The following is a 26,853-nucleotide window of genomic DNA, read 5'->3' on the forward strand; positions in this document are numbered from 1 at the left end:
TTTCCAATAAAATTAATTACCTGTACATAATCAGTATGTATATATCATTTTAATGCTATGATTTCAATAAACTAGAAAGTGAAAGTGAAGTCGCTCAGTCGTGTCTGACTCTTTGCGACCCCATAGACTATAGCCTACCAGGCTCCTCTGTCCGTGGGATTTTCCAGGCAATAGTACTGGAGTGGATTGCCATTTCCTTCTCCAACCTTCCTAACCCAGGGCTCGAACCCAGGTCTCCGGCATTGTAGACAGACACTTAACTGTCTGAGCCACCAGGGAAGTTCTAGAATAAACTAGAACAGGCCTCTTAAAGAACAAAATGTATTTATTGTCTTATATACACATTCCTGTTTCTCTATAATCATATTAATTGCAACCTTTAACTAAAGGAACTAGCTTTTCTTTTGTGAATAATTTCTAGAAAAAAACCAGACAGTAGTACATCAAGAATTAGCTATTTTCTTCCCTATAATCACATTTCATACAGTTTTAACATATTTCAATATGACAAAATAAATATATGAACAATGGCATTTAAGGAATTTGTATACCCTTTTAATATATACTCAGTCCATATATAAAATAAGAAAAAAGGATTGATTTAAAACAATATTTAATGACCAAAGCATGTAGTATTTTTTCTGATTTAGAACTTATCACCAGCATGACTTTGTAAAGCAATTATCCTCCAATTAAAAAAAAAAGAACTTGTCTATCTATAAAAATATATTTTATTAATTACAACTTAATATTAAGCTAATGTCTTAAAGTTGACTATAAGTCTGGAAATTCTGAATTAAGTGAACGCATTATATACTTGTGTTTATAGCATGATTAAGAATATATAATGTTAAAAAGGTATCTATTACTCAGTTTCATTTAGGTAAACATGTTTTGGTATATATTTGTACCCTTAAACTATTTGTAAAAATAATTTAATTGACTCATGGAATAATAATATTTTTTGAAAGTTTTAAATATGATAAACTCAAATCATGTATTAATTAAAATATTGTGCTTACAGTACTGTTTTTGGTAGTGATATTATGAAGGCTAAAATTGTTTTAGGAAACACAGAGACATGGGTTCAATCCCTGGGTCAGGAAGATCACCTGGAGTAGGAAATGGCAACTTGCTCCAGTATTCGTGCTGGGGAATCCCATGAACAGAGGAGCCTGGTGGGCTGAAGTCACAAAGAGTCAAACAAGGTGAGAGACTGAGCACACAAAGAGAATTGTTTTAAGCTAAAATTAATCATTCTAGTTTATCTAAGTAATCATTTATTTGGGCTTCCCTGGTGGCTCAGACAGTAAAGAATCTCCTTGCAATACAGGAGACTGGGTTCGATCCCTGGGTTGGGAAGATCCCCTGGAGAAGGGAATGGCAACCCACTCCAGTATTTTTGGCTAGAGAATTTCATGGACAGAGGAGCCTGGCGGGCTAAAGTCCATGGGGTCACAAAGAGTTGGGCATGACTGAGAGACTAACACAATCATCTTTTATGTCGTATGTACTTAAAAGTACAAATTAAACTCTATATTTATGTAACAGAAAAATCAATTAAGATTGTGAACTCATGTCAAAAGTTCTAAATGCCTAGCTTATCTTTTTATCTAACAAGATCGTAAATCCAAACTCATAGGTTCTTATTACTTACAGTATTGGCAGGTTGAAAAAATATTAAAAAAAATTCTTGAGTATTTATCTGGATTAGATATTCTTAGAATGTGTACAGAAAAATAAAACAATTATTTTTTGATCAATCAATCCCTAAAGTTAACCAAAAAAACAGAAAAAGGAGTTGGAAAGGAAAAAAGAAAGAAATGAGAAACTGCATGTTTCAGACCAATATTAAATTATCACTGCAAAAGACAAATTATTTTGTCCTTTGCAAACAGAGAGGAAGTCTTAGTTTTAGGAAAATATATTTTTATACATACAAGCATATACTCATATATTACATGAGTATAGAGAGAAAGAGAAAAAATATAAACAGTAACTCAGAATTTTGGCAATTCTATCAAGCTGTGTGCTTTTTAATTGCACATCAAACTTTGAAGGATGGTCATGTCAGAGAGAGTTTTAGACAAGAGATCTCTCTTTGAGACAGACGAGTCAGAGAATCTATAATCTATTTGTTTTAATGCCTCTCTAAAATAAACATTCGTCTTCATGCCAAAAGTTTCCCAAAGGCCACTGAAGTGTCATATTTTCCTGGGTGGAATTCCATTGAAAAGACATGCAGGTGAGTTAGCATGTGAAAGAGATCCTTTTAATTGGTATAAGCCAGAAGGAGGTAGCAATTCCTATTTTGTATCTTTCAGTTCATTTCAGTTCAGTCGCTCAGTCGTGTCCGACTCTGCGACCCCATGAATCACAGCATGCCAGGCCTCCCTGTCCATCACCAACTCCCGGAGTTCACTGAGACTCATGTCCATCGAGTCAGTGATGCCATCCAGCCATATCATCCTCTGTCGTCTCCTTCTCCTCCTGCCCCCAATCCCTCCCAGCATCAGAGTCTTTTCCAATGAGTCAACTCTTCGCATGAGGTGGCCAAAGTACTGGAGTTTCAGCTTCAGCATCATTCCTTCCAAAGAAATCCCAGGGCTGATCTCCTTCAGAATGGACTGGTTGGATCTCCTTGCAGTCCAAGGGACTCTCAAGTCTCCTCCAACACCACAGTTCAAAAGCATCAATTCTTCGGCGCTCAGCTTTCTTCACAGTCCAATTCTCACATCCATACATGACCACTGGAAAAACCATAGCCTTGACTAGACGGACCTTGGTTGGCAAAGTAATGTCTCTGCTTTTGAATATGCTATCTAGGTTGGTCATAACTTTCCTTTCAAGGAGTAAGCGTCTTTTAATTTCATGGCTGCAGTCACCATCTGCAGTGATTTTGGAGCCCACAAAAATAAAGTCTGACACTGTTTCCACTGTTTACACCCATTTCCCATGAAGTGATGGGACCGGATGCCATGATCTTCATTTTCTGAATATTGAGCTTTAAGCCAACTTTTTCACTCTCCACTTTCACTTTTATCAAGAGGCTTTTGAGTTCCTCTTTACTTTCTGCCATAAGGGTGCTGTCATCTGCATATCTGAGGTTATTGATATTTCTCCCAGCAATCTTGATTCCAGCTTGCATTTCTTCCAGTCCAGCATTTCTCATGATGTACTCTGCATATAAGTTAAATAAGCAGGGTTACAATATACAGCCTTAACGTATTCCTTTTCCTATTTGGAACCAGTCTTTTGTTCCATGTCCAGTTCTAACTGTTGCTTCCTGACCTGCATACAGATTTCTCAAGAGGCAGGTCAGGTGGTCTGGTATTCCCATCTCTTTCAGAATTTTCCACAGTTTATTGTGATCCACACAATCAAAGGCTTTGGCATAGTCAATAAAGCAGAAATAGATGTTTTTCTGGAACTCTTTTGCTTTTTCCATGATCCAGCGGATGTTGGCAATTTGACTTCTGGTTCCCCTGCCTTTTCTAAAACCAGCTTGAACATCAGGAAGTTCACGGTTCACGTATTGCTGAAGCCTGGCTTGGAGAATTTTGAGCATTACTTTACTAGCATGTGAGATGAGTACAATTGTGCAGTAGTTTGAGCATTCTTTGGCATTGCCTTTCTTTGGGATTAGAATGAAAACTGACCTTTTCCAGTCCTGTGGCCACTGCTGAGTTTTCCAAATTTGCTGGCATATTGAATGCAGCACTTTCACAGCATCATCTTTCAGGATTTGAAATAGCTCAACTGGAATTCCATCACCTCCACTAGCTTTGTTCCTAGTGATGCTTTCTAAGGCCCACTTGACTTCACATTCCTGGATGTCTGGCTCTAGGTCAGTGATCACATCATCATGATTATCTGGTTCGTGAAGATCTTTTTTGTACAGTTCTTCTGTGTATTCTTGCCACCTCTTTTTAATATCTTCTGCTTCTGTTAGGTCCATACCATTTCTGTCCTTTATCGATCCCATTTTTGCATGAAATGTTCCCTTGATATCTCTAATTTTCTTGAAGAGATCTCTGGTCTTTCCTATTCTGTTGTTTTCCTCTATTTCTTTGCATTGATCGCTGAAGAAGGCTTTCTTATCTCTTCTTGCTATTCTTTGGCACTCTGCATTCAGATGCTTATATCTTTCCTTTTCTCCTTTGCTTTTCACTTCTCTTCTTTTCACAGCTATTTGTAAGGCCTCCCCAGACAACCATTTTGCTTTTTTGCATTTCATTTCCATGGGGATGGCCTTGATCCCTGTCTCCTGTACAATGTCACGAACCTCCATCCATAGTTCATCAGGCACTCTATCAGATCTAGTCCCTCAAATCTATTTCTCACTTCCACTGTATAGTCATAAGGGATTTGATTTAGGTCATACCTGAATGGTCTAGTGGTTTTCCCTACTTGCTTCAATTTAAGTCTGAATTTGGTAAAAACGAGTTCATGATCTGAGCCACAGTCAGCTCCTGGTCTTGTTTTTGTTGACTGTATAGAGCTTCTCCATCTTTGGCTGCAAAGAACATAATCAATCTGATTTCGGTGTTGACCATCTGGTGATGTCCATGTGTAGAGTCTTCTCTTGTGTTGTAGGAAGAGGGTGTTTGCTATGACCAGTGCATTTTCTTGGCAAAACTCTATTAGTCTTTGCCCTGCTTCATTCCGTATTCCAAGGCCAAATTTGTCTGTTACTCCAGGTGTTTCTTGACTTCCTACTTTTGCATTCCAGTCCCCTATAAAGAAAAGGACATCTTTTCTGGGTATTAGTTCTAAAAGGTCTTGTAGGTCTTCATAGAACCATTCAACTTCAGCTTCTTCAGCGTTACTGGTTGGGGCATAGACTTGAATTACTGTGATATTGAATGGTTTGCCTTGGAAACGAACAGAGGTCATTCTGTCGTTTTTGAGATTGCATCTAAGTACTGCATTACAGACTCTTTTGTTGACCATGACGGCTACTCCATTTCTTCTGAGGGATTCCTGTCCGCAGTAGTAGATATAATGGTCCTCTGAGTTAAATTCACCCATTCCAGTCCATTTGAGTTCGCTGATTCCTAGAATGTCGACATTCACTCTTGCCATCTCTTGTTTGACCACTTCCAATTTGCCTTGATTCATGGACCTGACATTCCAGGTTCCTATGCAATATTGCTCTTTACAGCATCGGACCTTGCTTCTATCACCAGTCACATCCACAGCTGGGTATTGTTTTTGCTTTGCCTCCATCCCTTCATTCTTTCTGGAGTTAGTTCTCCACTGATTTCCAGTAGCATATTGGGCACTTACTGACCTTGGGAGTTCCTCTTTCAGTATCCTATCATTTTGCCTTTTCATACTGTTCATGGGGTTCTCAAGGCAAGAATACTGAAGTGGTTTGCCATTCCCTTCTCCAGTGGACCACATTCTGTCAGATCTCTCCATCATGACCCGCCCGTCTTAGGTTGCCCCAGGGGCATGGCTTAGTTTCATTGAGTTAGACAAGGCTGTGGTCTTAGTGTGATTAGATTGACTAATTTCCTGTGCCTATGGTTTCAGTGTGTCTGCCCTCTGTTGCCCTCTTGCAACACCTACAGTCTTACTTGGGTTTCTCTTACCTTGGGCGTGGGGTATCTCTTCATGGCTGCTCCAGCAAAGTGCAGCTGCTGCTCCTTACCTTGGACCAGGGGTATCTCCTCACTGCCGCCCTTCCTGACCTTCAACATGGGATAGCTCCTCTAGGCCCTCCTGTGCCCGTGCAGCCACCGCTCCTTGGACGTGGGGTTGGTCCTCCTGGCCGCCGCCCCTGGCCTCGGGCGTGGGGGCGTGGGGTAGGTCCTCTTGGCCGTCGCCCCTGACCTCGGACTTGGATAGCTCTTCTTGGCTGTTCCTGTGCTGTCTCAGCCTGGCACATTTCGTATCTTTAGACCTTTCCAAAGGTGACTTTTTAAATGCCGGGTGCTCAGGACAGACAAAACTAAGTGGAAACAAGTACTTTTAATGGAAGTACTTTCTTTAATGGAAACAAGTACTTTTAGGTTCCACTGGGAATTAAACCCAGGATTTTCTGTGTGTCAAGCATGTGTGATGACAACACCATGGAACCTGAAGATCCAGCTTTGAGAATCAAAGAGCCTCAGGGGAATACTTCTCCAGGTATTTGTATAAGGGGTGAAGGCGTCTTGATTGGTTGCCTATGAGACCTCCAGGTTTGTCAACTGTTGACTTCTTGAAAGTCTACTGGAAATACCTGTTGATCAAGGAAAACTATGTGAGGGAGAGCACCCCCTTTGTGGTATCTTGACAGTGCTTCAGAAGGGGGAAGACAGGGTAGGCTATCAAATTAGGTTTCAGGGCCTGGACTGGGAAAGTTTTCAGTCAGGTCTTGTATATGTTAAGTCAGGTCTTGTAGATAGAATTGGAATTGGCAAGAGTATATTACATGATAGTTTTGGACTGATGGGCTTAGAGAAGCCAGGGCCTGGAAGTTATTCTTGACAAACAAGCTGTTAGTTTTAAATTGGCTATTTAGTTGGTTCACATTCTTATCCACAGGGAACAAGTACCTTTGGTGCAAGTAGCAAAGTTGAATTAGTTTTGCCTTCAAAAGTATCATTTCCTATAAGAGCAAAAAATTATGTTGCCTGATGTTGCCAGTTTTCAATTCCCTGCCCCTCCCCCACCACTCCAGCTCCAGAAGAACTTGTTTAGGTTTCTAAAGACTAGGACTGCAAAATGATTTCAATTACAGGGTTGTAGAACTGGGTTATTATAAGGACTCAGACCTCAAAATGCCCTATTTGGAAGGCCAATAATAGGCTTTATCCCACTGATCTCCAATTAAATTAGCCATATTTGTTAGTGTGTATTGATTGGCATACATACAACTTTATGATGGACTATTTTGCATTTGATAATGATTTTCATGTACATCTGTTTTATAAACATGTTAACGTGTGTGTGCATGCTCAGTCACTTCAGTCATGTCCAACTCTTTGCACCCCATTGACTGCAGCCTGCCTGGCTCCTCTGTCCATGGAATTTTCCAGGCAAGAATACTGGAATGGGTTGCCATTTCCTATTCCAGGGGATCTTCTTGACCTGGGGGTTGAACCCACATCTCCTGCATTGGCAGGTGGATTCTTCACTACTGAGCCACCTGGGAAGCCAAACACGTTAATACCATGACCAAATAGCAGGTCGTCTTGAATTGACTCTTTCAGTTCTTTCTTACTTCTACCAAGCACACGGGCTGGGATTCAATCCTGGAGATTAAGTTAGAGAAGAAATTAAGTGGTGATAATGATGATAAGTGTAGCATCAGTGACAAAGTGGCAAATAATGTCAGAAACTCATATCACTGCATCAGGAACTCACATCAGCAGAAGCAATAGGAAGGCAGAATGATAAACCAAGAAAGGAGACAAACCCTCACACTGCATGAAAGCATCTCGATGCCCTGTTCAGGGCAACATCTAGAACTTAGCATGCGTTAGGTCCTAAGAAAATTAAGCAAGTTTCTATATGATAATGGCTTTAGAGAGAAAAATAATTAACTATCATCAGTGGAAATTTAAGCCACTCTGGAGCTGTATCAAGAGAAGAGAAAAACATGGAGCAAGTGAGTTCTAGCAGCAACATTTGTATTGTCTCAGAAATAGAGTACAGACTACCCATATTTCCTTGACTGAGCTCTCTAATGCCAGGTAGGTGGATGCTAAAAAGACAAGGGTCACATTCACAGAAAAGAAAATGAACTGTTAAAACTCTAAAGGGATGTCAAGGGCATTATGATCATAATGCATTAAGAATGGATGAATCTGACCCATTAAAAAAAGCACCATGACAAAAATCTGAAAGCTGATCTAAGTTGCTCTTGAGCTTGGGAAGAGATAAAAAATTTAGAAACTACAGCATCTCCATGGACTATTTTGGGAAAAAAAATGACTTTTAATTTTGAATTTCATCATTTGACCTTTTAGAAAAATTCTCTCAATTTATAAAATCACAAAGGAGATGTGTCCATAAAATTTGAATTACTAGCCATGTGCATCAGTGCTTTCTGATAGAAATCACCAGCCCTAGAAATCGCAGGACCTATGACCAGGTGCTAGAAAATGGGTGGCTTTGTCAGTTTCAGGAGGCTTGTACTTGTGCAAATGTTAACAGAGAATCAGGTTTGGATTATTTTCCTTGGATAGAAGAAACCACATGGTCCTCCAGGTGATTCCTTTCTCTGTTTGGGAACAGCAACTGCTAATGGCACCAAGTCCTGAATATCTGTCTTTGAAAGCATGGAATCTTTAATGATTCTTTATTGGAAACTTTCTGGACTTTATTTTTTGTAAGTGAACTTAGTGGCAGTTCTTCACAGCTTTCTGAAGGAAAAGAACCATTGAGTATCATTCTTGAACCTGTTAGTCCCCTGGGGCTTCAATGAATTCAAGGAAAAAAAACACTAGCCTGCAGTCAGTCAGCCTGGGGGCTGTAAAGTTGTCAGATCTCATAAGCTTAGGCATAGTGTTTGGGTCTGGACTTGGATAGGAAAACTCAAAAGAAAAAAAAGTTCATGGAACACACATCTGTTATGCACCAGATGGCAGCTGTTATTTCATCTCCTGTGGAACTTTTTCCTATAATTCTTGTTACACTTCTTCTACTGCAGTACTTATGGGTTTTAAGGGAAAAAAAGCAAAATATTTTGGGAAAAAATGAGGTGAATGTAACATTAAAACCAAGGCTTTAATTGTTCCAAAACTCAGGATTTGCAGAGTTAAGTTTCCCACAGCAATCCTCCAACTGTGCAGCGTGCATTATAATAGGAGCCCTCATTACATAATCATCAAACCCCGGGTAATGTTACAGAGTGTTCAGCAGATAAAGGGCACAAAATAATGGAATGGAACTGCACTTTTTCTCTAATCTTAGATGTACAGAGAATATTATGTTACTGCATAAATATTACATGATCATGTAACAAAATATACTAATGAAATACACAGATGCAAAGCAAGAGTGCAAGGGTTGAGATTGCACTGGGAACATTTAAATTGATTTTCTTATTCTTTGCTAATTCAAATTCAAACTTAATTTAGCATTTGTGTCTTTTTATGAGAATCTAATATGTCATTGGAGACTTGACAGTTTCTAACGGTGTATAAAATGCTGCTTAGGGTCATTTAGACATACAACAATAATGCTGTCTTTCATGTCCCAAATTTCTGTCCCTGACTGTAACTTAAGCATTTCATTATTGACCTAGAGGCTAATTTCTGTGCAACATATCTTCCACCTTGAGAGTAGAGCACATTGGTTCTTTATATTAAGGACAAAGATGTTGCCTTTTGGGTTTGGTGCGTTTCTATTTGCCAGTGACAATATTTGTGTGCAAATTTGTCAGTCTATTCTGATAGACACACTCTACCAAATGATTTACATGGCACCTACTTGTATAAAGAGCTCTGTTCTAGATTCTGAGGTAATCAAAAATAATTGTCATGGTCTTGCTTTTTAAGAAATTAAGACCTTCAGTAACTGATGACGGTGTTAATTATATTCACTTTGAGTCAAATTGTGTTGTGCACCCTAAAGCATAGGTTTGACAGCACTGGCATATTACATCTTATTTCATTTTTTTCTTTCATTTTACAAAAGCTCTCTTTTATGCAAACATCTCTTGTGATTCTTACCACCAACATATGCTCCTTTTCTCCCACTTTGCTTTGATATTTTTATTTTTAAAAGACATTGTTATTAATGCTTTAATTTCTTAGAGCATTTTTAGGTTCAAAGAAAATTTGAGGGGAAGGTACAGATTTCCCAAAATACATCCTGTTCTCACACACTCACAGCCTACATAATTATCAACATCCTCCACTAGAGTGGTACATTTTTTAACAGTGGATGAACCTCCATTAACACATTATTACCCAAAGTCCATAGTTTACATTCCGGTTCACTTTTGGTGTTGTATGTTCTATGGTTACGAACAAATGTATAATGATGTGTATCTATCATTAGGGTGTCATACAGAATATTTCCAAGGCCCTAAATTTTTTGTACTCTGCCTTTTCATCTCTTGCTTCCCTCCCCCCTCTTACTAACTCCTGGCAACCACTGATATGTTTCCTGCCTCCATAATTTTGCCCTTCTAGAATGTCATATAGTTGGAATCAGATGAGATGCTGTCTTTTCAGATTGCCTTTTTTCATTTAATAATATACATTTAAGATTCTTCCATGTCTTTTCATGGCTTGATAGTGCATTTCTTTTCAGTGTTGAATAATATTCCACTGTTTGGATGTACCATGGGACATCTGTGAAAAGCATCTTGGTTGTTTTTAACTTTTGGCAATTATGAATAAAATCATTATGAACATCCATGTGCACATTTTTGTATCAACATGCGTTCAACTCTTTTGGGTAAATCCATATAAGAGTATGAATCCTGGATCGTATGGTAAATGTATGTTTAGTTTTATAGGAACCACCAACTATCTTCTAGTGTGTATATACACTATTTTGCATTCCCACCAGCAATGAGTGAGAGTTCCTGTTGCTCCACATCCTCACCACCATTTGGTATTATCAGTTTTCCTTTCCAGTTTGGGCCATTCTAGTAAGTGTGTAGTAGAATCTCACTTTTGTTTTAATTTGCATTTCTCTGATGACATATGCTTATTTTCCATCTGCATATCTTCTTTAGTGAAGTGTTTGTTAATGACCCTTGTGGCTCAGCTGGTAAAGAATCTGCCTACAATGCAGGAGACCTGGGTTCAGTCCCTGCGTTGGAAAGGTCCCCTGGAAAAGGGAATGGCCACCAACTCCAGTATTCCGGCCTGGAGAATTCCCTGGACTGTATAGTCCATGGGGTCACAAAGAGTCAAACATGACTGAGCAACTTTCACCTATTTTTTAAAATGGGTTGTTTGTTTTCTTTATTTTTTTAAGTTTTTTGATTTTGGTATTAGTATAATGCTAGTCTCCTAGAATGAGTTAGAAAATATTCTCTCTGAGATTGTAGAGAACTGATATATATATATTTTTCCCTTAAATATTTAGTAGTTTGCCAGTAAACCTGTCTAAGTCTGGTAGTTTCTGTTTTAAAAGGTTATTAATTATTGATTCAGCTTCTTTAATAGATATAGGCCAACTCACATTGTCTATTTCCTTTTGTGTGAGTTTTGGCAAATTGTGTCTTTTAAGGAATTGGTCCGTTACATCTAGAATGTCATGTTTGTGGGCATAGAGCTGTTCATAGGATTCCTTTATTATCCTTTATTGTTCAGTGGCTGATGATTGCTTTTTTTGGTATTAGTAGTTTGTGTCCTATCTCTTTTTTTCTTAAATTGCCCAACTAGAGTCTTATCAATTTGATTGATCTTTTCAAAGAACCAGTTTTTGGTTTTACTGATTTTCCTCTATTGATTTTCTATTTTTAACTGCACTGACTTCTGTTCTAATTATTTCTTTCTTCTGCCTACTTTGGACTTATTTTGCTGCTTTTTTTCCTGGTTTCATAAGATGACAATTTATATGATTTATTTTAGATCTTTCGTTCTAATGTATGCATTTGATTCCATAAATTTCCCTTTATGCACTGCCTTTGCTGTATCCCACATTTTTAATAAACTTATTATTATTATTATTTTTTCCATTTAGTTCATACTATATGTTCTTCATAGACATGATTAAGTATGTAGTCCTTTGTGTGGGGTTACCCTCAACCTTGTTATTGACATACTGCTTATATCAATATTTTGGCGAGTAAAACAACCTTTTTAGAATCAAAGAATATCATAACTGAAAGCAAAATTAAAAGATATCTAATTCCTTTTAAAGAGGAGGGAATTGAGGCCCAGGGATATTAGGGCTCTCTAAGTTCACATATGTGTTAGTGGCAAAGCGTACTAAGAACAGCTCTTCCCCTTTATGTGGTATATCTTCCCTGCATGTTAAGTACTGGATATTGGGCACTGGTTGGTTATATGGTTACAGAACAAATTTGCTTTCAATTACATTTAATGCTTAAGAAGTTAAACATATTTCTAATAAGAAATAAACCAAAAAGCCTAAGTAGATGTTAATACATGAAAATGTAGACACAAAATTCTAGTTAAAAAAAAAAAGGAAAAGAGAAATATTCTAAATAAACACTTTTATCATTGCATTAAATGATGCATCTTATTTATTCAATTCCATTTACTTAAAACTGTAATTTGACCTTAAAAATTTTTGTTTTTCATTTGTTTTTAAAATATCCCTTAGATTTTATTTACATTATTTTTTAAAATGTTTTTGAGGTTCATGATGAAATCACAACTTGTTACAGATAATTGCTGTTTCTTTATTCTACATTCCATGAGGTTAATTTTGTAATTCAATTGTCAAATAATGTACACTTAGTGAAAACTATCTTTTTCTAATCAGTACCATAGAAATATGTGCTTTATTAAGAATGGTGTAAATATACAAATTTGAAATACCCAAATAATTTTAAAATAAGAAAAATTGTTTCTAAATATTGTGAGAAAAAAAAATTAGTGAAGTACTCACAGTTGTTGATAAAACATAGAATGCTCCCTACCTACTATGGGTTTTGGCTTAAATATATCTAAACATGAATTTGCATTTTCCTTGGTGATGACAGTCGACTATATATCTCCAACAAGGAAACAATAGAACAGGGAGTAACTGGAGGAATGGAAAACACCAATAGGACCAAAATTTACTGCAGTAATTCTCAATGGAATCAATTATTAGACTTCTGAGAAAAAGTATTAATACTTATAGCACAAAACAAGTGTGAAATCATACATTAATAGGAGTAAAGCAGTGTTATAGTTGAGAAGATAGTTGCAAAGATCTGAATTAACATATTATCATGGAGAATCCCTGGTGGCTCACAGGTTAAAGCGTCTGCCTGCAATGCAGGAAACCTGGGTTTGATCCCTGGGTGGGGAAGATCCCCTGGAGAAGCAAATGGCAACCCACTCCAGTATTCTTGCCTGGAGAATCCCATGGACGGAGGAGCCTGGTGTGCTACAGTCCACGGGGTCGCAAACAGTCGGACACGACTAACTTCACTTCACTTCATGGAGAATTAGAATACTGTGGGTGAAACAGTGAAAAATAATGATAAATGGAGATATACATTGTGAAGCAATAAATGAAACAACAGCAACAAAAAAGCGCCCCATGGTAAGTGGTTATTAATGTATTCTAAGTTAGAGCAAGTATTAGTTGCTCAGTCGTTTCCTATTCTTTCCGACCCCACGGACTGTAACCTGCTAGGCTTCTCTTTCCATGGAATTCTTTAGGCAAGAATACTGGAGTGGTATCCATTCTCTTTTCCAGGGGATCTTCCCAATGCAAGGGGTTGGGTCTCCTGCATTGAAAGAAGATTCTTTACCATCTGCGCCACCAGGAAATAAATAGTTTCCAAAGTGTTTCAATCTGCATCACAATATCTTTATTTTAGGCATACTGCAGAGCCAACCTTTACTTTTACTTGGCATTAAATCTCCTATAATATTACTTAGTCTTTTGCAATGTTTGAACATTGCCTTGGCATAACCAGAGTTAAAGAAACCAAAAGGGTTGTTGGAAGCCTTTCCCACTGCAATTTTTCTATTACAGTATGGAGTGTTCATTTTATAGTATGAAAGCAGGCTCCCAGAGACTTTGAAGGCTTGGTGTTAGGAATGGTCTACAGAGGGATCAGCAAGCTATGGCCTATAGACCAGCTGTTTGTTTTTACAAATAAAGTTTCATCAGGACACAGTCATGCTCATTTGTTTACTTCCTGTCTATGGCTGCTTTCTAGATACAAAGTCAGAGTTGAGTAGTTGTGACAGAGTTCTTAGGGTCTGGAAGCCTCAGTTGTTTATTCTTTCAGTTCAGTTCAGTTCAGTTGCTTAGTCATATCCGACTCTTTGCAACCCCATGAATTGCAGCACACCAGGCCTCCCTGTGCATCACCAACTCCCGGAGTTCACTCAAACTCATGTCCATCGAGTCAGTGATGCCATCCAGCCATCTCATCCTCTGTCGTCCCCTTCTCCTCCTGCCCTCAATTCTGCCAGCATCAGAGTTTTTTCCAATGAGTCAACTCTTCGCATGAGGTGGCCAAAGTACTGGAGTTTCAGCTTTAGCATCATTCCTTCCAAAGAACACCCAGGACTGCTCTCCTTTAGAATGGACTCGTTGGATCTCCTTGCAGTCCAAGGGACTCTCATTACTATTAAGTAAAATTTAAGAGAAGATTCCCTGACCCATGATCTAGAGAGGCACTTTCCAATAAATAGAACTCTTTGTGGTGATAGAAATATTCTGTACTTGGGCTATCCAGTATGGTAGCTACTAGCCACATGTAGCTAAATAGGTACTTGAAATGTGACTAGTATGGCTGAAGAATTAAAATTTTAACTTCACTTATTGTAATTAATGAAAATGTAAGTTTGAATAGCCACACAGGGCTAGTGGCTACTGTATTAGCACATATATAGCATATTTCCAGAGAAGGCAATGGCACCCCACTCCAGTACTCTTGCCTGGAAAATCCCATGGATGGAGGAGCCTTGTAGGCTGCAGTCCATGGGGTTGCAAAGAGTCAGACACAACTGAGCAACTTCACTTTCACTTTTCACTTTCATGCATTGGAAAAGGAAATGGCGACCCACTCCAATGTTCTTGCCTGGAGAATCCCAGGGATGGCGGAGCCTGGTGGGCTGCCGTCTATGCGGTCACACAGAGTTGGACACAACTGAAGTGACTTAGCAGCAGCACATTTCCATCACTGAGTCATACTTCCCTAGAACAGTCAGAAAACTGTTTTGTAAATGGCCACATAATAATGTGACTCTGGAGCAAGTGAAATGTGACAGTGCAAATGAGAAACTAAAGTCTTAATTTTAATTTTATTTTAATTAATTAAACTTCAAACAGCCACCCATGGCAGGTAGTTACTGTAATGGATAAAGTTGGCTAGAGTGGTGGTTTCCAAAGTGTAGTACCAAGATCAGCAGCAACAACATTAACTAGGAACTTGTTAAAAGTAAAATTCTTGGTCCCTACACCAGATATACTGAATCAAAAACTCTAGGGATAAGCCCAGAAAACTGCATTTTAACACACACCCCACGGCAGCATTTCTCAATTTAGCATGAATCAAGATCATCTGGCAGGCCTGTTAAAAACCAGATTGCTGGACTTCGTATCCAGAGTTCTAATAATTTCCCAAGGGATGAGAATGGATGCTGATCCACGGACTATGCTTTGAGTAGGACATGCCTAGAGCTGTAGTGTGCCAAGTCATATGTGTGCTTGGACAATCTACTGAGTAGCAGGAAAACATATCAGAGTTTTTTACTTGTATTTACTTTTCACCTAAAAGACTACTAAACATGCATTATTCTCTCAGTTGCTGCTGCTACTGCTGCTAAGTCCCTTCAGTCGTGTCCGACTCTGTGCAACCCCATGGACTGCAGCCTACCAGGCTTATCCGTCCATGGGATTCTCCAGGCAAGAACACTGGAGTGGGTTGCCATTTCCTTCTCCAATGCATGAAAGTAGAAAGTGAAAGAAGTCGCTCAGTCGTGTCCGACTCTTAACGACCCCATGGACCGCAGCCTACCAGGCTCCTCCATGGAATTTTCCGGGTAACAGTACTGGAGTGGGGTGCCATTGCCTTCTCCCATTCTCTCGGTTAGTCCCTGTCAAATTGTCGTAATTCTGGTTGGTTGACTTTGGTCTTATTTACCTTTTATTTTTAATTCTATGTTTCAAAACTAGTAGATCTATAAATCATAACACATATATAGAGTCATACAACCCCCACCATAATTAGGATACAAAACTGTTATATAGCTATAACTCCTCCCTTGAGTTATCTCTTTATAGCTACCCCTTTCTCCACCCATAATCCCTAGCAACAATTCTCTACTGCTGTGGATTTATCTTGTCAGAAAGTGAAAGTGAAGTCACTCAGTCGTGTCCAACTCTTTGCAACCCCATGGACTGTAACCTATCAGGCTCCTCTGTCCATGGGATTCTTCAGACAAGAATATTGGTGTGGGTTGCCATTTCCTTCTCCAGGGGATCTTCCCAACCCAGGGATCGAACCTGGGTTGCCCACATTGCCGCCAGATGCTTTACTGACTGAGCCATGAGGGAAGCCTTATCTTGTCAAGAATTTCATAAAAATGGAGTCATACAAGGCATGATTTTGGAGACTGGCTTCTTTTACTCATCATAATTCCTATGAAATTTGTTCATATTGCTGTGTGTATTAATAGTTTGTTTCTGTTTATTGCTGAGTAGTATTCTATTGTGTGATTAAACCATAGTTTATCAATTTACTCAGTGAAATCCCTCTGAGTTGTTTCCAATTTAGAAAATTATTTTAAAAAAGAGCAATTTAAACATTTGTTTACAGGTTAAGTGAACATAATTTTCATTTATTTAGGGTAGATTTTCAAGAGTGGAGTTGCCAGATCATATGGTAAATATATGTTTGACTTTATAAGAAGCTATCAACTTTTTTTTTGAAAATAACTGTATCATTTTGCCCTTTCACAGCAATATAGAAGAGAGCTAGTGGCTCTGTATTCTTGCCAACAGCTGTTATTGCTGGTATTTTTTGTTTTAGAATCCTAATGTATTGTGGTATCTCATTGTGATTTTTAATTTGCATTTTCTTAATGGCTAATGACAGTAAGTATCTTTTCCTGTGCTTATTTCTTTCTTCCCATTCTTACATCTTTTTTTTTTTTTTTTTGGTAAATTATCTGTTCTTCACACTTTTGCCATTTTTTGAAATTGAGTCAAGTCATTATTTTCTTATTGTTGAGTTTTAAAAACTCATTATGTATTCTGGATTCAAGTTCTTTATTGGAAATGTAATTTGAAAAAATTTTCTTTGCATTTCTTATCCTCTGCATTTAATAATGTGATATACTGAATTTCATTAATGTGAAGCTACATTAACTTGATTAATTCATTACATTATCCAGGTTAGGAAGTGGACAAAATAGACAAACATTATTATTAATAAGATGCCTGTGAAGGAAATTGGCTGAGAAATTACTAATAAGGCAGGTACAAGAGAACAAGAAAATGGCACAATTGACACTTTTGTCCCTCATAGTAGCTTTTTAGCTAACAAATTATGAAAAAATCGCTGTCTAAGTAAGTGATCTAGTACATACATATATTTGTAAATGTGCCATTTTTAACAAGGAGTGTAAAAGCAATGGCTTTTGAAAGATATTGGTGCCATGAGAAAGCTTTTAAAAATCCATACTAGGAAAATTCAGAGTGATTTTATTGCTGAAAGTAATGCAGATACTTTGTCAGTTTGAAGTCTCACATCTAAACAATTAAAAATGTTGAAATAGAGGATTCCCAAACTTGTTTTGATATATAACAGTGGAGGAAATTGAACTATGCCTATTTTTTACTAGTATAAAATTATAACATCCTCAATTTCCTCAAACAACTGAATGACATTAAGGAAGATACAGATTTCTAGGTACATTTCGATAGAAACTTTTCAGAATTATGGGTGGAGTTGAACTATTGCTTGTATGATGTTATAAGTGCAGACAGTGATGCACTTCTTCCATATCTATATTCTTTCCTTTGAAAAACGCTTTTCCAACTGTAACAACCATTAAAGATCAAGAATCTAAATAGATTGAAGTTATCTCTATACTTTTGAATTAGTATACCTTTAAGTGTTAAACCAAAGCTTTTATTTTTATTTTTTTTTACTTTTTTCCTCAGCTTTATTGATATATTGAAGAAGGGAATGGCAACCAACTCCAGTTGTGTTAGTTTCAGATACATTGAAGGTGATTCATTTATATATATATATATATATATATATATATATATGTATGTATCCATTCTTTTTTGGTTCTTTTCCCTGATAGATTATTACAAAAATTTGAATACTATATAGTTATCTGAGAAACCAAGGTTTTTAAAAAGAACAGGGCATTTTCAATATGCTTTCCCTAAAAATGCATTACCACTGAACGTCTATTTTCTGAAAGCAAAAATTTTTTGTACATCATAGGACAAAGAAAACCATTTCAAGGATATATATTTCTTTCCATTTGATTCTGTTGAAATATCTATTTGTGCATGTGCTAAGTCACTTCAGTTATGTCTGACCCTTTGCGACCCTATGGACTGTAGCCTGCCAGGCTCTTCTGTCCATGAGGTTCTCTAGGGAAGAACACAGGAGTGGGTTGTCATGCCCTCTTCCAGGGGATCTTCCCACCCCAGGGATCAAACTCTCCTGTAGCTCCTGCATTGCAGGCAGGTTCTTTACTGCTAATTCTCCTGAGAAGCCCATTTGTGTGTGTGTATGTATGTGTATTCACAAATGTTTATGTATATACATATATATGCACACAATTATATATATATATTAGTGTGATAGTGTGATGTATAATAAGAAATATATATTTGGTCTTTGTACAGACCCTCCAGAGCTCCAAAAAGCCTCAGAATTTCCCGATAAGAAGCTGCTGATATCTTTTGCTATGCTAATGAGATGACTTCTGGAATGCCTCTACATCACCTAAGAATGGGAGCTGGTCACCAAAATAAGTTGTCAAATGATTATAGGGTTTCAGCCCCACACTTGACCATTGAAGAAGGGAAAGGGCTGTGGAAATTGAATTCAATCACAAACTACCAATGATTTAATCTGTCATGCATATATAATAAAGCTTCCATAAAAAAAGAAAGAAAAAAAAATGAGGGTCAGAAAAATTCTGGGATGGTGAACCAGTGAAGAGCTCAGAAGAGAACAACTTCTGGAGAACGCATGGAAGCTCCAAGCCCCTCCCCCACACCTTGTCCTATGCATCTCTTCCCTGTGCTGTTCTTGAGTTATACTTTTATAATAAACTAGCAACCTAGTAAGTAAACATTTATCTAAGTTCTGTGACCCACTCTAGCAAATTAATCAAATCTGAGAAGGTTATGGGAACCTCTTGGGAACCTCTGATCTGTATTTGGTTAGTTGGAAACCCAAGTGACCACCTGGACTTGTGATTTGCATCTGAATTGGGGGCAGTCTCTTGAGACTGAGCCCTTAACCTGTGAATTCTGATGGTATCTTTGCATTGCTTGGAAATAAGTAAAAAACCCACACATTGGAAGTAGAATTGGGGTCAGAAGTATAAATATACAGCATAAATCAGTTTGTAAAGATTTTATTGATTGTTGATAAGGGTGAGTCATCACCTTTCAGCGAGTTCTGAGATGCCTAGGCATGTCAATATTCTTGGGAGCAGTGGATCTTCCTATGGATTTTATTTGAATATGCTGGAGAGGTAAAGACAAAAGAGAGAGAAGGCATGGGATATAGGCAAATGTCATGGAGTCCACTCTGAAGCCTTCTATTATTAGGCTGAAAGAACCGAGGCTGAGGGTAGACACCAAAGCAGAGAATTGCAAGTTGAACATAACATTGAGCCTGCTTTCACAGATACTGAATTACAATGAGAGGGTCAAAGATACACCACTTAAACAACCTCTTACTCTGTAATTTTGCGAAGAACTTTCTTTTTGGCTGAACTTTCAATATTCTTTAGAAGACTCTACCTTGATAAGAATAGTCTGTATTATTTTGGATGCAGACAGCAGGATAAAGATACCTGTACCTGTTTAGTCACAATATCCATAAATGCCATGGCCACCAGACCAGATAGGCCCAAAGGTCAGATGCAGGATATTTTCTCTATAAGGAGTGGTGGGATAATATAAACTGAATTTAATCAAGACAACAGAAACATGTGTGTGATTCTAGTTAAACATACAAATACTTCAAAAGTTTTGAAGTCATGTAGAGACCCATAGTTGAAATATTTGAGTTGAGAAGATGATACCCTTAAGTTTATAAACTAATGATTTTCCCAGCTTAAAGACTTTAATTTCTTAAAAATGGGAAGTAAAACTTACCTTGCCTCATATGGTTTTGGTTAGGCCTCAATATTACTTATGTACACAGTTTTTTTTAAAAAAAGAACAATCGAAATAACAGGCCAAAAATATAATGGATAAGATCACAACAAACTGTGGAAAATTCTGAAAGAAATGGGAATACCAGACCACCTGACCTGCCTCTTGAGAAATCTGTATGCAGGTCAGGAAGCAACAGTTAGAACTGGACATGGAACAACAGACTGGTTCCAAATAGGAAAAGGAGTACGTCAAGGCTATATATTGTCACCCTGCTTATTTAACTTATATGCAGAATACAGCATAAGAAACGCTGGGCTGGAAAAAGCAAGAGCTGGAATCAAGATTGCCAGGAGAAATATCAATAACCTCAGATATCCAGATAATACCACCCTTATGGCAGAAAGCAAAGAACTAAAGAGCCTCTTGGTGAAAGTGAAAGAGGAGAGTGAAAAAGTTGGCTTAAAGGTCAACATTCAGAGAACAAAGATCATGGCATCCAGTCTCATCACTTCATGGCAAATAGATGGGGAAACAGTGGAAACAGTGACAGACTTTATTTTTTGGGGCTCCAAAATCACTATAGTTGGTGACTGCAGCCATGAAGTTAAAAGACGCTTACTCCTTGGAAGGAAAGATATGACTAATCTATAGAGCATATTAAAAAACAGAGACATTATTTGCCAACAAAGGTCTGTTTCGTCAAGGCTATGATTTTTCCAGTAGTCATGTATGGATGTGAGAGTTGGACTATAGAGAAAGCTGAGCACCGAACAATTGATGCCTTTGAACTGTGGTGTTGGAGAAGACTCTTGAGAGTCCCTTGTACTGCAGGGAGATCCAACCAGTCCATCCTAAAGGGGATCAGTCCTGAGTGTTCATTGGATGGACTGATGTTGAAGCTGAAACTCCAATACTTTGGCCACCTGATGGGAAGAACTGACTCATTGGAGAAGGCCCTGATGCTAGGAAAGATTGAAGGCTGAAGGAGAAGGGGATGACAGAGGATGAGATGGTTGGATGGCATCCTGGACTCAGTGGACATGAGTTTGGGTAAACTCTGGGAGTTAGTGATGGACAGGGAGGCCTGGTGTGCTACAGTCCATGGGATCACAAAGAGTTGGACATGACTGAGTGACTGAACTGAACTGAACTGAAACATCTATAGGAAAATGTAAAATTGATAAATGTTTAGTGTGGAGAAGAGAATGGAAGACTTGAGATTGGCCTAAAAATGCTAAAGGAACATTGTTAATTGGACATATTAATTACTTATTAATTAAGAAGGAGTGATTTTAATTATAAAGTAAAATATTTTTATAAATTATTATTCAATGCAAGAAAAACTTTAATTAGGAACAAGAAGTCTAGTAAGCTGTCAGGAAAATAGTGGAATGGCTTTTTGAGAATATGTTCAGAAGGTGAGACCCTAATTTGTCAAAACTTGCCACTGTGTACAGGGCAATAAGAGTACTAATGTGGACTATTTAGCCTATGACACTTAAAATATTTCCTTATCTCATATGATAGCCAACCTAACTATTTCATCAAACTTTTTAATATGCTGGAAAAGATAAATGAGTCAGTTGAAAATGGAGATAACATTTATGTTTGACTAGTACTATAGTACTATTAAACTAAGAAATACATACTCCAGTGTGTCCAGAGAGCATAATGTTAGAAACAAAAGAATAATTTATTCATTCCCCTCACTATTTCTAAAAGTTCTCAAAATCTATTTTACATAACCATTTGAGAGGTGTTTTTAACATCTTGTAGCTCAATCGTTTAGCCTATTTTATGGATGGCAACAGAGACCGAGCATTATGTTCAAGATTAAAGAAAAAGTGGGAAAGACAAATGAAGAGAATCTAGGAGGAAAATAGAATAAAAAATAAAATTTGTTCCTCCTTATCTCTTTCCAGGTTTTTGATTTCTTAGGACTGTGTCCTATAACATTACACTCCATCAGAGAAGCATCACATCTCCCAAATCTCCTGCCCTCTCTGCGTTCCTGTTTTCTTCCCAGCCCCAGCTCACACCTCCCATCATCTGCGGACGACAGGTCCCCGTTCACATGTTGGTGAATGCGGTCTCTCAGGGTGTTTGTCACTGTCATGTTCTGATTGTTTGTCTACAGCGCTCAGACTTTGTTCCATCTCTGGCACACAGACATTGAAATGAAACGGTATGTCGGAAAATCCAGGTTGCCTTTATAACAAAGAGCATGTTGCCTCTTTAGGGAACAATGAAGCACGATGAATAGCTATTCAGTTTTTTGTAGTCCTTCCAGCACTGGATAAAGCAAAAATCTGGCCAACGTTGAGAGTGGCCACCTCTTTTGTAGCCAGTACTGGAATGGTTAATTACTTTGCAGTTCTCCAAGAAGCAACTATGAGCCGGCTCCTGCCACTACATCCCCACCAAAAACAAAACGGACAGATCGCACTCCAGCGCTGAAACAGCTGGCTGCTTACAGGGCTGACAAAGCGAACGTAAACTGTAGAGGCTTTCTTCTCTGCCGAAGCCCCGAAGAGGCATGGAGGTGAAAAGAACACCTTCCCTTTGGAAGGACATACACACACACACCACCCCACGACACCACCACCACCGCCACCGCGAAAACTAAACCCTAGTATGCTTTCGCCTCATAAACTATTGCAAAATCTTTAGCTATGCAAGAGGGCATTCAGGTGAAGTTGAAATGTGGCCCTGTGCTTTTCCACAAGCATAAAGAATAATGGACTTTTCAATATTGGAGTGGACAGGGAAGAGAAGAAAATGCTTCCATCTGAACCTGTTTCTGACTTACAGCTGACAGTTTTTCAAACCACTCATTTTTAGAACCGAGGGAGGCAGAACATTTATTCATATGTTGAAAAGTCACAAAACCGGAAGAAGCTATTTTAAAAACTAAATAGAGAAAATAAGAGAAAAGCAGGTCTGTTAATGAAGATTCAAGACACGGATATGTGTCCTTTGGCTCAGCAGTGGTTAGACGCATGCTATGGTCACTGGCAATGTGCCTACTCAAGATGCTAATGAAATGAAAGGCATGGCAAGTTCAGGGAGACCCCAGTGGCTACCAAGATGAGAGCAGGAATGGGGTACAGAAAGGGGGACTGTGAGCTGAATGTTATGGAAACCAACTTTGCTTCAGTTGCTATTCTACTTGGGTATATGCTTGCAAAATAGCTCTAGCTTCTGCATGGCTTCATATATTTTAAAACTCAATCAGATCAAGTTATAGCTAGAACTTGCTATACATCATGGAAGTGCTGACCCTTGTAGAAGAGAAAGACGTCTGACTTGCTTTTAGAACTGTGCAAAACTTTGATTGTTTTCTCGGTGACTAAAGCGAGCCTCTACCATCACCATCTGCCTCTACCATTTATTTACCTGGTGGCTCAGATGGTAAAGAATCTGCCTGCATTGTAGGAGACCTGGGTTCAATCCTTGGGTTGGGAAGATCCCCTGGAGAAGGGAATGGCAACCTCTAGTATTCTTACATGGAGAATTCCATGGACAGAGGAGCCTGGCAGGCCCCAGTCCGTGGAGTCACAAAGATTGAGAAATGACTGAGCAACTTTCACTCACCATCAGCTGAGGGAGGTGTGTGGGGGAAATACACTGCAAAGAGGAATTGTTTGCTTTATAAAGATTCTGGAGGCCTGAAGAAGAGGGAGACCTTCAAACTTGGTCTCAGTTAACATTTGTGTTACTTGATTGATCAAGATAATTGACTTGTCTCCAGTTTGTATTATTTTTCTGAAATCAGTTAAGTGTTCTGTTTAGCATTTGAGTCCCTTTTCCTCATCAATTTCCTATTTTGTTTTACAGGCTTTCTCTTCCCCTTTCTACTAAATTTAATACTTCCTCTTTCTAATCCACTGTATAATCCAATTCTTTTTATTACTTTGCTATTTCTTTCAGTGCCTATCCCATCTTTATACTTGCCCATTCTGTCTTCTCCATCTGCTGTTTCACTTAGGGGATCCTATTAAGTCACCAGGGCTCAGGTGCCACCTGCTGTGCATATGAATGAACCCTCAGGCTCCGCCACCCCCCTTCCTAACTCTCCCCTGCTTGCATGTTTCTACCTTCCTCTTGCGTCTCAGACGGGGCAGCAAATGAGGTCAACATGCTCCAGACATACAGGGGTGGGGGTGGGGAGTGGGGTGCTTCATAAAACAGTTTATTGTTTATATTTTTCCCACAGCATCTCTTCTTTACCAGTTTTCTGTTCAGATGGTCAGTAACTCTTTTTATTCCAACATCAGTCCTACAGGAAATCAACACTGAATATTCATTGGAAAGACTGATGCTGAAGCTGAAGCTCCAATACTTTGGCCACTTGATGGGAAGAGCTGACTCATTAGAAAAGACCCTGATGCTGAGAAAGATACAAGGCAGGAGGAGAAGGGGGCAACAGAGGATGAGATGGTTGGATGGCATCACAATAGACATGAATCTGAGCAAGCTCTGGGAGATGGTAAAGGACAGGGAGGCCTGGTGTGCTACAGTCCATGGGGTTGCAAAGAGTCAGACACAACTTGAAGGATTGAACAACACTTAAAATTTGGAGATCATTTCACTTCTTCTTCTCCATGTTTACACAGTCCCTTGACAACTAGTCTTTTAAAAAAAAAAAAACAAACTTCCAACCTCTTCCTCTCTGATATTTTCTCATGAGCTGATATATTTATCACATACTTTTCATAATATCCTCTCTGACAGTATTTGCTGAGCCCCATAGAATTGCCTTATCATGTCATTGTTTTGGGGGAACCCAGCAGAAGATTGAACATATTTTCTCTTTACTGTCAAGAGAAAAAAAAAAAAAAACAGGCAAATGGAAAATCATGAAATGTGACTTATTCTCTTCTTAAATGGCATGGTTCTATCCCTTTTAACTTCATCTTAATGTGCAAGTTCCTATTGTGTTCACTCAATTCTCTTGTCCTCTGGGTTTTCCCACAGGCTCTTTTTGTCATTTCCAGTGAAATGTTCATAGCTGAAACATGTCTCCTCCTGTGTAACTGTGTATATCCTTTTTGTCTGATTCATGTTCATGCCAGGAAAATCAAGCCCTGGATGTTTGAAATGTAAACATTGTTTCTTGGTGATCCAAATCATCAATTATCATGCCTCTAGTTATACATAAAATTTTGATTCTTCCGTTTGGACTCTTTTCGCTTGAACATTTTAGATGAACTGATGTATATTTCTGGTGATTGACATAGCTATTGTTCTATTTGGATACTCTGCCCTGAAGGAACTGGCCTTTGGAGTCTTATTTTTCTGGGATCTGATGATTCATCACCTTTACTGTGGTTTACACCAAAAAGTGGGTAGGTCAGGGGATGAAGTAGAACTCCATTCACTGCCAGGCTTTAGGGTATCAGTTTTAATGATGGATGAAAGTTCTCAGCAAACAGCTTCTTTTATCCTCAGATCTTAAAAAAAAAAAAAACCCTTGCAAATATTTACTCCAGTTCTCTAGTGGGAATCTCCTACAAACCAAGCTTTACTTTAAAGGAAAAGCTGTTCTTTGAAAATGTGCTTCTGAAATTGCTTCTGTTAATATTCTATAATGTGTCAACATCCATAATTGGAAATTCTATCCCTACTTTATGGATGTGAAAAGTACAGAAGACTGGAGCCGTGTTCCATGATGACAGGATTTGGTTCTCTACTCTGGTGGCTTATAAATAATATATTATTTTGCTTGTGTGATTGTATATCCATGACTTAATATATTAACCACAGGGTGACATATTTTTTATTTAACCCAGATGTCTGGAGGTGGTACTTTGCTCTAAAAAATGAGCGTGAAACTTGAATTTTTAGATTTGAAGGGAAGTTGGTGGTGATGCTGCTGTGGGGAACTGATAGTCATCCTGAGTGTTCATGATCGGCTCTGTTTATGACCATTCTTGGCAGAATTAAAACTAGAACTCAGGGGTTGTCACTTCCATTCACTGTTCTGTTTTGAAACACAACTATTAATTTTATTCTCTTTGTCTTGGGATACTGATATAAGAATTTCTTTGAAGTGCTGAGTGTCTTTCCTGCAATTTAAAACTCATTTGAAAATTGACAATAAGTAATATGTCATTTTTAAACTGTAAGTTTCACAGTTTATCTTTTTCCATCTTCGTACTTAACAATTATCCCAATAAAATGAGAAAGTATTTTTACCTGTGGAACTCATTGAAACAAATGTCCTGCATTTTATTGTTAATTCTCACAAAGAATTACATACACACACAACACAAATATCTATGCATTTTTTTCCTACTGTCTAAAGTATAGAAAATGAACTTTAAGGGAATCCTCACAGTCTAAATGCCTGAATAGTATACGATCTAAGTATTTGGATGTTGGAAGTAGACTGAATTTGTATCCTGGCTCTGTGATGGTTAATTTTATGCATTAACTTGGTGAGATCTTAGAACCCAGTTTTGATCAATCAGTGGTCTAGCTGTTGATGTGAGAGTATTTTTTAAGATGTGAGTAACATTTAAATCTTTAGAGTTCAAGTAAAGTTGGTTACCTTCTGAAAAGTGATAGGCCTTATCCCATCAGTTGAAGACCTTAAGAGAAAAGACTAACATCCTTCAAGAAGAGGGAGTTCTGCTAGTAGATCTGCTTCAGACTTGAATGAAAACACCGACTCTTCCCTGGGTCTTCAGCCTACCCTGGAGATTCAGACTTGCCTGCCCCCACAAACACATAATCAAATTCCTTAAAATAAATCCCTGGTAATATATACACGTCCTGCTGCTCTGAGGAATGCTTTCTAATACAGGTTCCATCATTTAATAGCCAGTTGACTTTGAGCAAGTTATCTAATTTTCTGTGCATAAACGTCATTTCTAGAATGGATATCATAAT

At 38.2% G+C, this 26,853-nt stretch overlaps 2 long non-coding RNA genes across 2 annotated transcripts; both read left to right on the top strand.

The window, feature by feature from the left end:
• Nucleotides 1-17,437: 17,437 nt before the first annotated feature.
• LOC147366232 (uncharacterized) lies at nucleotides 17,438-18,920 on the top strand. Its single transcript, XR_015133280.1, has 2 exons — nucleotides 17,438-17,831; nucleotides 18,469-18,920. It is a non-coding gene; the product is annotated as an uncharacterized LOC147366232 (long non-coding RNA).
• A 1,981-nt stretch (nucleotides 18,921-20,901) lies between these two features.
• On the top strand, nucleotides 20,902-26,179 carry LOC147366233 (uncharacterized). The gene is made up of 2 exons (XR_015133279.1): nucleotides 20,902-22,144; nucleotides 24,237-26,179. It is a non-coding gene; the product is annotated as an uncharacterized LOC147366233 (long non-coding RNA).
• The last annotated feature ends 674 nt before the right edge of the window (nucleotides 26,180-26,853 follow it).

Source organism: Bos grunniens, chromosome 9 (assembly GCF_055505025.1).
Source record: "Bos grunniens cultivar Pamir isolate PY7600 chromosome 9, Bosgru_T2T1.0, whole genome shotgun sequence".
Lineage (NCBI taxonomy): Eukaryota > Metazoa > Chordata > Mammalia > Artiodactyla > Bovidae > Bos > Bos grunniens.